This window comes from Brachycentrus maculatus, unplaced genomic scaffold (assembly GCF_059751285.1).
Source record: "Brachycentrus maculatus isolate JH-2025_06_01 unplaced genomic scaffold, ASM5975128v1 h1tg000769l, whole genome shotgun sequence".
Classification (NCBI taxonomy): domain Eukaryota; kingdom Metazoa; phylum Arthropoda; class Insecta; order Trichoptera; family Brachycentridae; genus Brachycentrus; species Brachycentrus maculatus.
In genome coordinates, this window is record NW_028281498.1 from 95,032 (window position 1) to 107,467 (window position 12,436).

The window sequence follows — 12,436 nt, forward strand, 5'->3', positions numbered from 1 at the left end:
GCATTGGGCACTGCATCGCAGTGACGCAGTGTTGTCTTAATCGTTAACTGCATGAAGGCAAGGTGATCAAGCCCTGCGTTTCTTGTACCAGTCCAGGGTGCTAATAAATAAATATGATAGTGAAAATCACCCATATTTATTTTGACCCCCCTGGGAATCAAGCCCGGGACCTCCAGCACGGTAGTTGCTAAACGCACTGATCACTACACTATGGAGGTAATCCATATAATATTGTTTTTGTTTTTGATAATATATTTGCTAATTTAATAGAAACAAAAATATTTACAATATTTTTAGGGCGTCCAAATTTATGATTACAAATATTGGAATTTTTTCCACTTTTCAGTCATTCATAAAGAGTTTTTTCGACATCTCTGCATAGGTATAGAAGTTTTTTAAAATAAAAACAAAGATGACTGAGCATTTTCAAAGCTTGCGACATGTCATGGGCTGGTTTAATTGGTTACTTATACATAAAATATGAAGATTAAAAACTACCTCCATCTTATTTCTAGACTGTCTGGTTTGATTCACTTAAAAAAATAAGCAAAATTGTTTCTTAACCACTTTCTTCCATTCAATGACATGTTTAAAGTCCAGTAAATGCCAAAATGTTAACTATACCAGTAAATACTTTTTTTATAAAATGTAAGATTGTTTTCGTTATTCAATCTACCTTCAAATCAGTCGTATCTCTCCCACAGCGATTATGACCGATTGTGACCCAACTTACGATAGAACATATCATATCTCCCTTGTTATACGCCGGATAAGGGTAAGGGATGGGTGTTAAATCTTACTTTGAGATAATCGTGTTTGGACCCTTTTTAGTGCGCGAGGGTTGCTCGTAAACAATACGTTATTATTTGATTTTGAGGCCAAAATTTTGGAAAATATATTACATATTTCAGATAAAATGATAATGTTTATTCCTTATAGTAATATAAACTTTAAATTTCTTACGGAAACGGATGTTTGTGATAAAGTCGTTGAGCTCGCCCTTGATATCAATATATACTCGTATTTTTTATAAAAATAAAATTATACTATTTAGAAGATCATGGCTAGCGCAGATGACAAACTCCACCCAACAGTGGAATTCGCTTATTTTGATCCCTTCAGAGCCTGGTTGTTTTGATTACAATAAACGGCTTATAACGTTTAGCAAAACATAAAATAAAATAAAATATTACATGTTTTTTTATCTAACGTCAAAGTAATTAAATCTTGGTACTTTTTTTTAGAAAAGAAAAATAAAATAAAAAACAATGTTTTTCTATGTTAGGCCGCAATAGCGGAGTCATCTATTAAACGTAACAGCATACACACACAATACTAAATATTATTCATGGTGAACGGCGTGCTTTTTTATAACACCTAAAAATTAAACATATTAGAAATCTGTGCATTTTATTCTTTTTCTTCATTTAATTAGACTGAGCCACAGTAACGCATGGCTTGGTACAGCTGGTAAAACAAATAATATGAATACATTTTTACTAAGTGTAGATTTTTAAAATAGTTATTAAACAAAATGATATCATTTTTTGAAACATGACCATTAAAAAATTTTAAGAAATACTTAATAAAAATAATAAATACTAAATACTAATAAATACTAAAAGACTTTTGTCTGCCTCCGTAGTGTAATGGTCAGCACGCTCGGCTACCATTCTGGAGGTCCCGGGTTCGATTCCTAGGGGGGTTCAAATAAATATTTGTGATTTTTTCACTGTAATATTTACTCAATATTACCCTGGACTGGTTCCTGAAGCGGAGGGCTGATCACCTTTCCTTCATGTGTAAACGATCAAGATAACACTGCGTTATATGACGCAGTGCCCTATGCACCATTGAGGTGCGGATAAGGGTTTTATTATTATTATATTATTATAAAAGACTGATAAATATATTTGTTTAATTCGACAGCGTATTGCAGAACTCAATAATAAAGGATATATCGAAGGATGTATGAAGGAAAATGGGAATAATTTATCTGATGGCGCAATCCCTTTTCAAAAAACTCGATCGTCCTCAATCTGACAATGGTGAATTATTCATTAGACGAAGATTACAAATTACCTGTAAATTTGGCATAAGGGAATTTTCATTCTTGGATTATTGGAATTCTACTTGAAAAATACTTTATTCCATATTTTCCCGCTTCAAATGTGTATATTAACATTTCCCAATTAAATTTAATTGAAGGACCTTTTGTATAGAATAAATAAATAAAGGGAACCCTTTAATTAATTTTAACAAAGAGCAGATATAAAAATATGATCCAGAGGATATTTTTCTTAAGTATTATAACAGAAATCCGTTATATTTTTTAAATATGATGAAATAATATATATTGTAAAATCAGTATGTTTTTATTTCCTCTTTATGATGTAAATAACTATGTAATTATGAACACACCCAACAATCAATAGGTCCTTTTAGTTCTATCATTTTAGGCTTATATTTGTAATATTTTTAAATAAATGAGAGTAAGACTTTATATTTAAAAGTCATCAATATGGACGTATTTTAAACAGCTCAATTTTTTCTATGTAAAATAGGAAAAAAATTGAGAAAAGTTTTTTTTTTAAATTGAGATGTATGAAGAGTATTTTATACATGAAGTTACATACGTAAGTAGATATGTTTATTTGTTGTTAAAAAAATACCTTATTTTATTTATTTTATCATCAATATTTTCAAATGAAATTTTCGCTTATATCTTTAAAAAGGAGAGTAAAAATATTTTTTTAATAAGTTTTTTAGAAAATATTAGGTATTTAAAAGCATTTTTTATTTCAAAAAATTGTCTCACTCGACGATATCTAATATAATGAAATCCAGTTGAGAACGAATAAGCGAATGAAAACACATTTTTTAAATTCCAGTTTACATGACCGAATTCAAGAAAGTGATTGATATGGTCATCCCTAACCTAGTTGACCATCCTCATTCTTATCTCCCATCCACACTTGCCAACCGACACTCACATTTTCATATAAACAAGAGAAATACTCGCCTTAGTAAATTAAGACTTGTAGTTATTTTCAAGCAATGCTATGTTCGAGTATTTCTCTTCAATACGATTCGATGAACTTCCGAATAGTATGTAAATTGATTTTCTTTTGTATTTTGAATTCATAGAAAAACTTTCACAGAATCATACTAAAATTACCATTTCCAAAAATTTTCACATATTTAGGTACAGAGTTACAAAAAATAGTAGAAACAAAACAGCTTCCATTGGTTTACAGAGAAGGGTCAAGAGTTTATGCGAAAATTAGAAAAGTTTCGGGAATGATACGCACAAAATGAGTTATGTGAAAAGGTTACTTGTTCATCCCATTACTACATTACAATAGATAAACGCAAATACATACGTGTGTGCTTGTACCATATATATTAATACTAGTTAATTCCAGTTTGACTAAGTGGTATGTGCAATACTTAGTCAGCAGTATTGTACATTCCACTTAACCAAATAGTATTTTGTTTACCATAACAAAGTGTTATTAAATAGTTATATAAATTAATTGCTTAGAATAAGTCAGAATAAATTAACTGAGACATTAAATAAAAAAAAAATAAAAAAGTATGTTTCGCTAGTATGATATCTTGGATTACGAAGAATTATGTAAAATTTAAAATTGTTGCAGAAAATTCTGCAGTGCAATTTATCAAGAATATAGGTATTTCGTGTCAATTTTAAATTTTCATTCAGATTCTAGTCACATTTTTAACATTAAAAACAGGTTTTTAATCAATCGTTCATTTAATGAAATAATTGTAGGTATGTAGAGGAATTTTTTAATTGAATCTTTTATAAATTTTGGTAAAAAGGCAATTACAAAAAAGGATAAAACCAATCAACAATATTAAGGTTTAAATGTACATTAAAAAACCTAATAAAAATCTCACATATATTTTCAAAATAATCAGTAAAAACTTTTACAATATGAATTTATATCATAAAGTACTTTTGTAATAGAAAAAAGTACAAAAATGCTCGTTAATTAATTAATAAATCGCGATTGATAGAGATGGAGACTTTCAATAAAAGTAATCTGCGTCAATACGAATAAACTATAAGAATCCTTTCATTAATTGATTCAGAAGTCACTTTGTGTTAAAATTGATCCATTTTCAATTAATGTTTTACTTAGTAAATACCACTAGAATCCTTTTTAAAGAATTGAACTATGTATGTAAGGAATCGTTACTAATTAGCAGCAGCTATTACTTAAGACTCATATATCTTCTAAAAAATGTCTCGATTTAGTATGAAATTAAATTGATCTGATTTGATAAATTAATTACAGATAAAATACAGACGATAAATTCCAAAGGAGTTTTTGTTTGTAAAATAAAGTTCTTCTTCTAAGATTCTTCTTCTAAGACACCATAAAATACTAAAATTGCAAACTAGATTAAGTTTATACCGACGACACATGGCAGCATATATAGAAACACGATGATGACAGAGGAGTTTAAACAAAGTTTGTACAACCTCGAAAACAGTAGGTACTTGATCCGCTTCATATCCGTACTGTCTAAAGAAAACAATTCTTAGCAGCTTAACGTTATTGTATTTCTCACATCTATATTGTATAACCAAATTCAAATATTGTGTTTCAGTTCAGATAATTAATCATTAAGTAACTACACCCATTTTCACTTAATAAATACTTAAAATACTATCACAAATTTCAATATTATAATCCTCTTGAATCAAGCAGCTTTTTGCAATAACGCGGGTTGACAAGGCGGATTATATTGATTTTCAATTTAAATCACTGTTCATGAATCCATTGCATTGCAAAATGTACGTCCAATTTAGTATTGAGAAGAGATGGAAGAACGAAAAAATACGTAAAATACATTTACATAGAAGTAGACCTCACCCTTGATGTCTATTCGTTTCATGTGGTTTTAATTCAGGCGACTTTCAAAGGCAAGCAATTTCGTAATGCACGTAAGGGATGTATTACCATTTATATGTGGTATGTATGTATGTAAATAAACATATATGTAAAGGGATGGAGCTAAAAGGTGACATATTGAATAAACATCTAGTATGAATTGAAGACGATTGTGCATTTTTTACTGTTTTAATTTTCAATTAATTCAAAATTAATTAAACATTCGGACTTATAAATGATGAAAATTTTCAAGTTCGATAACTAAGTAGCGTTTCAAAAACAGCTGCTTGCTATCAAAATCAGAAATCAATTTTGAAACTTAAACCATATTCGGCGAAATTGACTAAAAGTTTTTAAAAATCCATTGAAGTATATAAGCACACACGCGTATATTTCCCGATTCCCAACTGAGTTGTTACATAAATAATTTAAATATAAAATGTTTCTCTGACGGAGTGATGCGGTATAATGATGGAAATTTTAAGAAGATCTGACAGTGAAAGAGGGCGTGACGTATATAGTTTGCTCGTTTTGATATTGACTTTGTGTAGATATATATGGGTCTAAGGAGTGCTGTAAAATTTGTCACTACATTTAAGGGAGCAAAAGGTGAAAAAAAAAACTTGGGAACCATTGAATCAGTTCAAATATGAAGAAGAATAAAATATGAAAAGATTCAAATAGTTATTTAAATTTTTTATACAAATTCATATTTCTACCATACAAGTATGAAAAAACATTTTTATTACAAGAGCTTATTCTTATTTGAAACATACTAAGTGTTTTGACTTCTGTACCAGAAATACATGAAGCACCGCTAAACACTTATTCATTCTTTGTCAGAAAAGCTTTCACTCGAGGGGTGTTTACTATCGTCCGAGTTGTATAATAAGTAGATATAAAAGAGAAAAATCGTTGTATCAAGTAAGGTAGCTTACTGATAAAAAGGTTCACATAATGGACTGTGTTCTCAACACTAAGTGATTTTTTAGAAAGTTTTTAATGTACGTCTTTTAGATATTTATGGAAAGAAAGCTTAGGGTATTTTTTGTTGTTGTTTAAGTGCACCTTTCCGTAAAGGCACCTCAAAGTTTATGAACACTGAAGTAGGTAGTCCACCTCCACAATTAAGAATATTTGGCTACTGTGCTGTAGGTATCGGGTTCGATTCCCTAAGTTTTTCACTCAAATGTTTGTAAAAAAAATTCCCGGACCCGTATCTGCAGCGCAGGGCTGTTAACCTAACCTTCATAGAAGAAACGATTAAATTAACATTACATCGATAGGATGCAGTGCCTTATGGACCATTGAGTGTGGATATGGATCAGTAGTAGTTAAATAAGTATATTATAGATATCTCCCAAAGATAACTTAATAAACACTGAAGTACACTGTATCAATTTCAAAAACAACTTAAGTTGAAAACAAACCCGTAGGTTTCTAAATTATACCTACATTTTATATTTAAAGAAAAACAAAACCATATTTCTAATAATAACTTCTAAAATTCCAAAAATCATTTCAGTTAGAATATATTTAGACACGTATCAAAAGGCACATAATATAAAATTTACGTAATGAATGTTTTAATGGTTGTAGATATTATTAAGGATTAAAAGCAATTAAGTTTTTTTTTTACAGATTAATTCCAGCCTAGAGAAAGGTTTATTATAAAATGAATTAATATTTCAATCCTTAAAAAAGGATTTACTATTTATATCAATTCATAGAGATAACATTTTATTAATTAATGATTAATCAGATAATAAAAAATAAAAAAAATTATATATTTGTGGAAAAAGATTTTTTATTAAAGTTAATGCAAAACACTCATCCATTTTTTAAAGAGATCTCTTTTCTTGTACACAGAACCTACAGTTTCAAATACGATAAATATTAAGAAATTACTTATATGTTGGAAAAAAAATTAAAACCACATTTACATTTTGCTTGCTTTAGCGTAAGGCCTTTTATTAAATTAAAAATAAGTAAGTATATGAAATTAGTGAATTTGAATTTTTGATTTTTCGTTTCATAATATCTTTTCGGTGATAAAAACTAAATAATGTACTATTTAGTTTAGATTAAGTTAAGAAAATTAATTAATAATTAAATAATTAAAATGTAGCAACAAAGTTACATTTTAATTATAAAATGGTATAATTTTTATATTATTATTAGATTAAAACCAATATTTTTAGCTTTTCCACTTTTTTATTTGACCAGCGACCGGGTTTCGTCGTTACCGACATCATCAGACTGGTCAGACATGTCGGTAACGACGAAACCCGGTCGCTGGTCAAATAAAAAAGTTAAAAAGCTATAAATATTGGTTTTAATCTAATAATAAATTAAAAATGCAATTCCATCACGAAGTGTCAGTGGATAATATAAATCTATTATAAAATGGTAAATCAGAAAGTTAGTGCTTCCAATATAAGTTATATAATTAATAATTGTTTAAAAATTATCTTTATAAATTTTGCTCAAAAAGCGATCGCAATAAATGAAATGAAAAAAAAAATCAAATAAAAATCGTATGTCTAAATTAGAAAAAAAGTGACCTTTAAATTTTTTGGGAACCAATCAAATACATTGTAAGGTAATCGCATTAATATAAACCTCAACACGTACCCACAATCATCGACGGCTTTGCAAAGTTTGATTTCATATAAAATATTAAATGGGAATTATACAGAAACTTTTCAAATTACTCTCGAAATAATATTACGCTCCTTCAAGCTTTAGAAATATGTATAATGCAAGTGTTATGCTGTTAATTGGGTAACTAACTAACTAACTAACCATCACGCCGCTTCCCCGCAGGGGTAGGCAGAGAGAATAGAGCGCCACACCACTCTGTCCTTGCAAACATTCTTCGCCTCTTCCACGTTCATGCATCTCCTCATACATACCCGCCGATTGTTACGACTCCTAACCTGACCACTTTCAAGTATTTGACATACCTGATCGTGCCATGTTTTTCTCGGTCTTCCTCTGCTTCTTTTCCCGCTAACATTCGCCTCATAAATTTGTTTTACCGTTCTTTCCTCACTGTTAATTGGGTAACTAATTTATTAATAACAACAGTTCACTTTATAATTCTAATTAAATTATTAAAATGTTAAATTTATTTCACCAAATCGATAACGGTGATAGCTTTGTTAATTAGAAATTAGAATTTGAATCTAATATAAAGTCGATGTTTGTTAATAGTTAAAAAAATGAACGAAAACAATAGTTAACGAAAAATTAACTATTAATTAAATTTTTTCACTAAAGAATAAATACTCAGTTACTCTGTACTTCCACTGACACAGTGGCTCTGATATCCTTAATACTTAATGAATATAAGTAGGTATTATTTGTGATTATGTATAAAAACCACCAACTTTATTAGTTAGAACAAGTTAAACTTTCACGATCTGGACCGCTAAGAGTACAAGTCCTTTTTTTTTTAAAAATAAGTATAAGATAAAAATTTAATTTTAAATTTTAAAATTCTTAAATTATTAATTTAATACAGAACAAAAAAAAATGTTCAGATTTTTTGTCATTGATATTTGTTCCAAAATAAAGAAATCATCAATTATAAAATAAAAAAATAAGCGTAAATATTATACAATATTGATTAACATGACTACACAATAATTTTATTTTTCATAAATACCTATATTGTTTAATTTTTACAGAACGGTTTTTACCAAATATCGTTTTTTTTTAATTTATAAAAAAATATGCTTCTTGTTTTTTACACTGCTAAATAAGAAGCAACTTATGTTTTTTGTGATAATAACTATAAATTTCTTCTAACAAAACATTCCAAGTAAAGCTGTAATGCAGTAAAAACAAAAATATATTCTAAGGCAATGAAAAAATTAAGGAAATTATGGAAGCTCTTAACAAAAATTAAAATCATTGAGAGAAAAACAGCCGAGAAAAAGTAAGAACATTTACTACACGCATCTGGCACAAAAAGGTAAAAAACATTTAACAACTTAAATTATTTTGCAATGATTGTTCAATTATTATCCAATATTTTCAAAACTTTGTGTTTCTTTGTGGGTCTAATTTTTTGGCTAATATTAGTTATAAAAAATTTGACATTTGAAAAAAATATATTATATTGGTACCTTAATTTTTTTTCCAGTCTCAATACAATGATATCATAAAGCTCTTGTAATACACAATTTAAAAAAGGAATTTCTATTCTAGAAAACATTTCAATCAGATACTGTTATTCTGTATAAACTTAGCGATATGCAATTAAAACAAAGTCGTTATTTAACTTTTTTTTAATTAACATAAATTGGTTTTTCCCCATTTGAACGAAAATATTTTTTTTTATTTGGAATAGCGTACAAAAAAATAAGATAGGTATAACGTTAAATATTTTTATTTGCAGTGTATTTGCAGTGAATTTCTGAGAAAATATTCTGCATCCAATAACAAGAAAAAATATACCAATATAAATTGCATTAAGTTCTAACATTTCCATAATTTTGCTGTTTGTATAACTTTCGTAATAATTTTCTGTGATTTTAAAAGTTGTGCTAAAAGTATCAAAATCACTATCTTACATTTTATCAATTCTGAAAAATTGGCTTTATTTATAAGACTTATGATAGTAATAAAATAAAGGGTTAGATTTCTCTTTACTGAATGATCTTAGTTCAGGAACTTTGAAAATATTTACAATCTACATTACTATTCTAGGGACATTCCCAGTAGGGACATAGATATAGGCTTGTTCCTATTACTGCTCGGGGATGCGTATGGGAATGCGGATAGTATGGAAAGGGTATGAAAATGTAATGCAGTTGTTATAATACCCAGTTTGGTAACAAATAATTCTCTTTCCAGGGTACCATTATATTGTATAAGTATAAAAGTATCGACGGTTATTGTACCATAAAGACCCTTAAACACATGACTCAAATATATAATCGTTTTTAAGTGGGCCGTTGAGATTATTTTACTTGTTTATAAAATAAAAGGCAATAGCTTTATAATAAACTTTAATTTAAAAAGTACGTTACATTACATTACACAGAATTAAAAAAGGCCACCCCTATCGCAACCATCTTTTCTCAAAAAAGCAACATTATAAAATAAAAAAAAAACAGGGTAGGCAATTAAACTACACGGTTAGCTATTAAACGGCTCTCTGCAAGATTTACATCGATATTTGTAGCGAATATTTATTGTTGAAATCACGAAAGTAGAGAATCCAATAAAAAAATAAGCGCCTCAATCCAATTAAAAAAAAATAATGTTTGTAGACTGGTTAAGCAATAAATTTAAATAAACTAAACATGTATGTATATATGTATGTATATATATATATATACATATATATATATATATATATATATATATATATATATATATATATATATATATATATATATATATATATATATATATATATATATATACATATATAAACATGATTTTGAAATTAGACATATAAATTTCATACCTTAGTAGGCCTTTAAATATTGATATGTATTACGAAATAGTACCTAGTAGAAAATAAACAAAATTTAAATTTTATCGTATAAGTAGGTATAAATAAATGTAGGTAGAAACATACATATATAAAACATAATTCAATTATTGAGAAACTAAATATTTTGGAAGACTGCTAGAATATTTCTGAAATAGTTTGGAAATGGAAATGAAAAAGCATGTTTAACTATTATTTTACATTTCCAAATAGCTTGGTTTAAAGACGCCTCGATTTTCTATCCCATCTAATACGCTGTTTCATCAAAATTTCATAGTATTGACTTCTAGATATGACATCCCCATTCAACCAGATTTATAATTTTTATATCGATTATATTTTTCATGTTTTCAGGAAAAAAGTCAATGGAGGTTAATTTTAAGAATATTGTATACACGGATTCAAAGCCTGATTTCTGATTTTTCTCGTTGCTATGATTTTTATTTATAACAGTTTATGCACTAACACCTTGTTTGTGCATAAACTGTTACTTTGAACGCTTCACATGTTTCGTAAGCCTAAAGAAGGCATTGCTTTCATATATTATTTACATAATCTAGTTTAAAGAATGTCATTAACTGATTAAATCAAACCAATTATATCATCATTTATTAAACTACCCCAATATCTTTGTGTTTACTACTTTATTTAAACTACCCCAATATTTTTTTATGTTTTTACTGAAATATTATGTATATGTAGAGAGGAATATCTTAAATTAAGGTGCAGAGTTTACACCCAAACTATGGAAAGGGGTTTCCTGTAAAGGATCGAGCCCTCCCTTACTGTTTATCTTACTTGTACCATATTGAAAATTTAATTACTTTTTTATTGCGAAACGTGAAAGTAGGTGCGTAGCTTTCATTACTGGGGAATGTATCCGGAGGGAAATATTTAGACGCAAATAGGTAATACGGCACTTGTCCGGTATCGAGCGGGACGCTACTTTTCCCGCACTTGTAAATCTCCCGAAGGGGACGGAGCGCTGTGACATGTGACTATTGGCCGCTGTCAGAGGGGCAGCGTTCATCCATAAGACCGCAAATGTCTCACGCATATTCCATGCGTCACGACATATTAAATAACGTCCCGACGTACAAATTTCCGAGACGAGTAATCTAAACGAGCCGTATATTCCGCCATATTCTTTTCCGCATTATTCTCGGAATGTCCCCATGAATAAGTATCGCGGGAAAATAGTCTGATCCGGGATTACTAGACAAAAATAAATTCGGATTTTGTGCTGTGCTGATAGAAAAACGTCTTTTCTTTCATGGGAGAATAAAGACGATACCATTTATCCGAAAGACGTAAACTCTTTTTTATTATTATTATAACGATACTTACTCTTGGATAACGCTTTGTGAGGCTCCAAATTGAACATTGAGTGTTACATTATATGTTGGAAAATCTTTTTAGCTTTAATAAGAAAACATTTAATACTTCCCTTTACGAAAGAATAAGGAACTATCAATAAAAATACGACATAATATATAATTTATTTTGAGGCACAAGATTAATTTTAAATGGTTTTAAAAGATATAGAAATATTATTAAATCTGACGTATAAAATAACTCTTCTTTCGTCGCTGTGCTCGTATAAATTGTCCATTATTATTTTCACTCGTTTTACATTCATAACAGTAATGATAAATTCATTTTAAAATATTGAAATTAATTGATTAATTTATATTGGATATTTATGCGATAGATTTATTTCCCGTGATTCGTACATATCGCTCACTCCTTTCAACAACGTCATATTTAAAAAACTTGATTTTTCAGGAGATCGTTTTTAAAGTTTAATGTTTTAAAAATAAATATCAAGCCACTTTTTGAACTTTTTACTGTGCAGCAGATCTTTTTTGGTAAAACCTGAATGATTTTTCTCCATTTGAAAAAAATTAAACAATACCTTTTCTTCGAAATGCAAAAACATCACTTTCTGCCCTGTAGCGGCTAAATATAAAGTTAAAAATATGCCGCTTTTTCTAAGATATAGTAC

The 12,436-nt window shown here is 28.5% G+C and overlaps 1 protein-coding gene across 2 annotated transcripts in view; it reads right to left on the reverse strand.

Moving 5' to 3' along the window:
• Positions 1-12,436, reverse strand: part of LOC148300251 (G protein-coupled receptor dmsr-1-like) — a 93,404-nt gene that overhangs the window by 57,527 nt on the left and 23,441 nt on the right. The window lies entirely within an intron of this gene.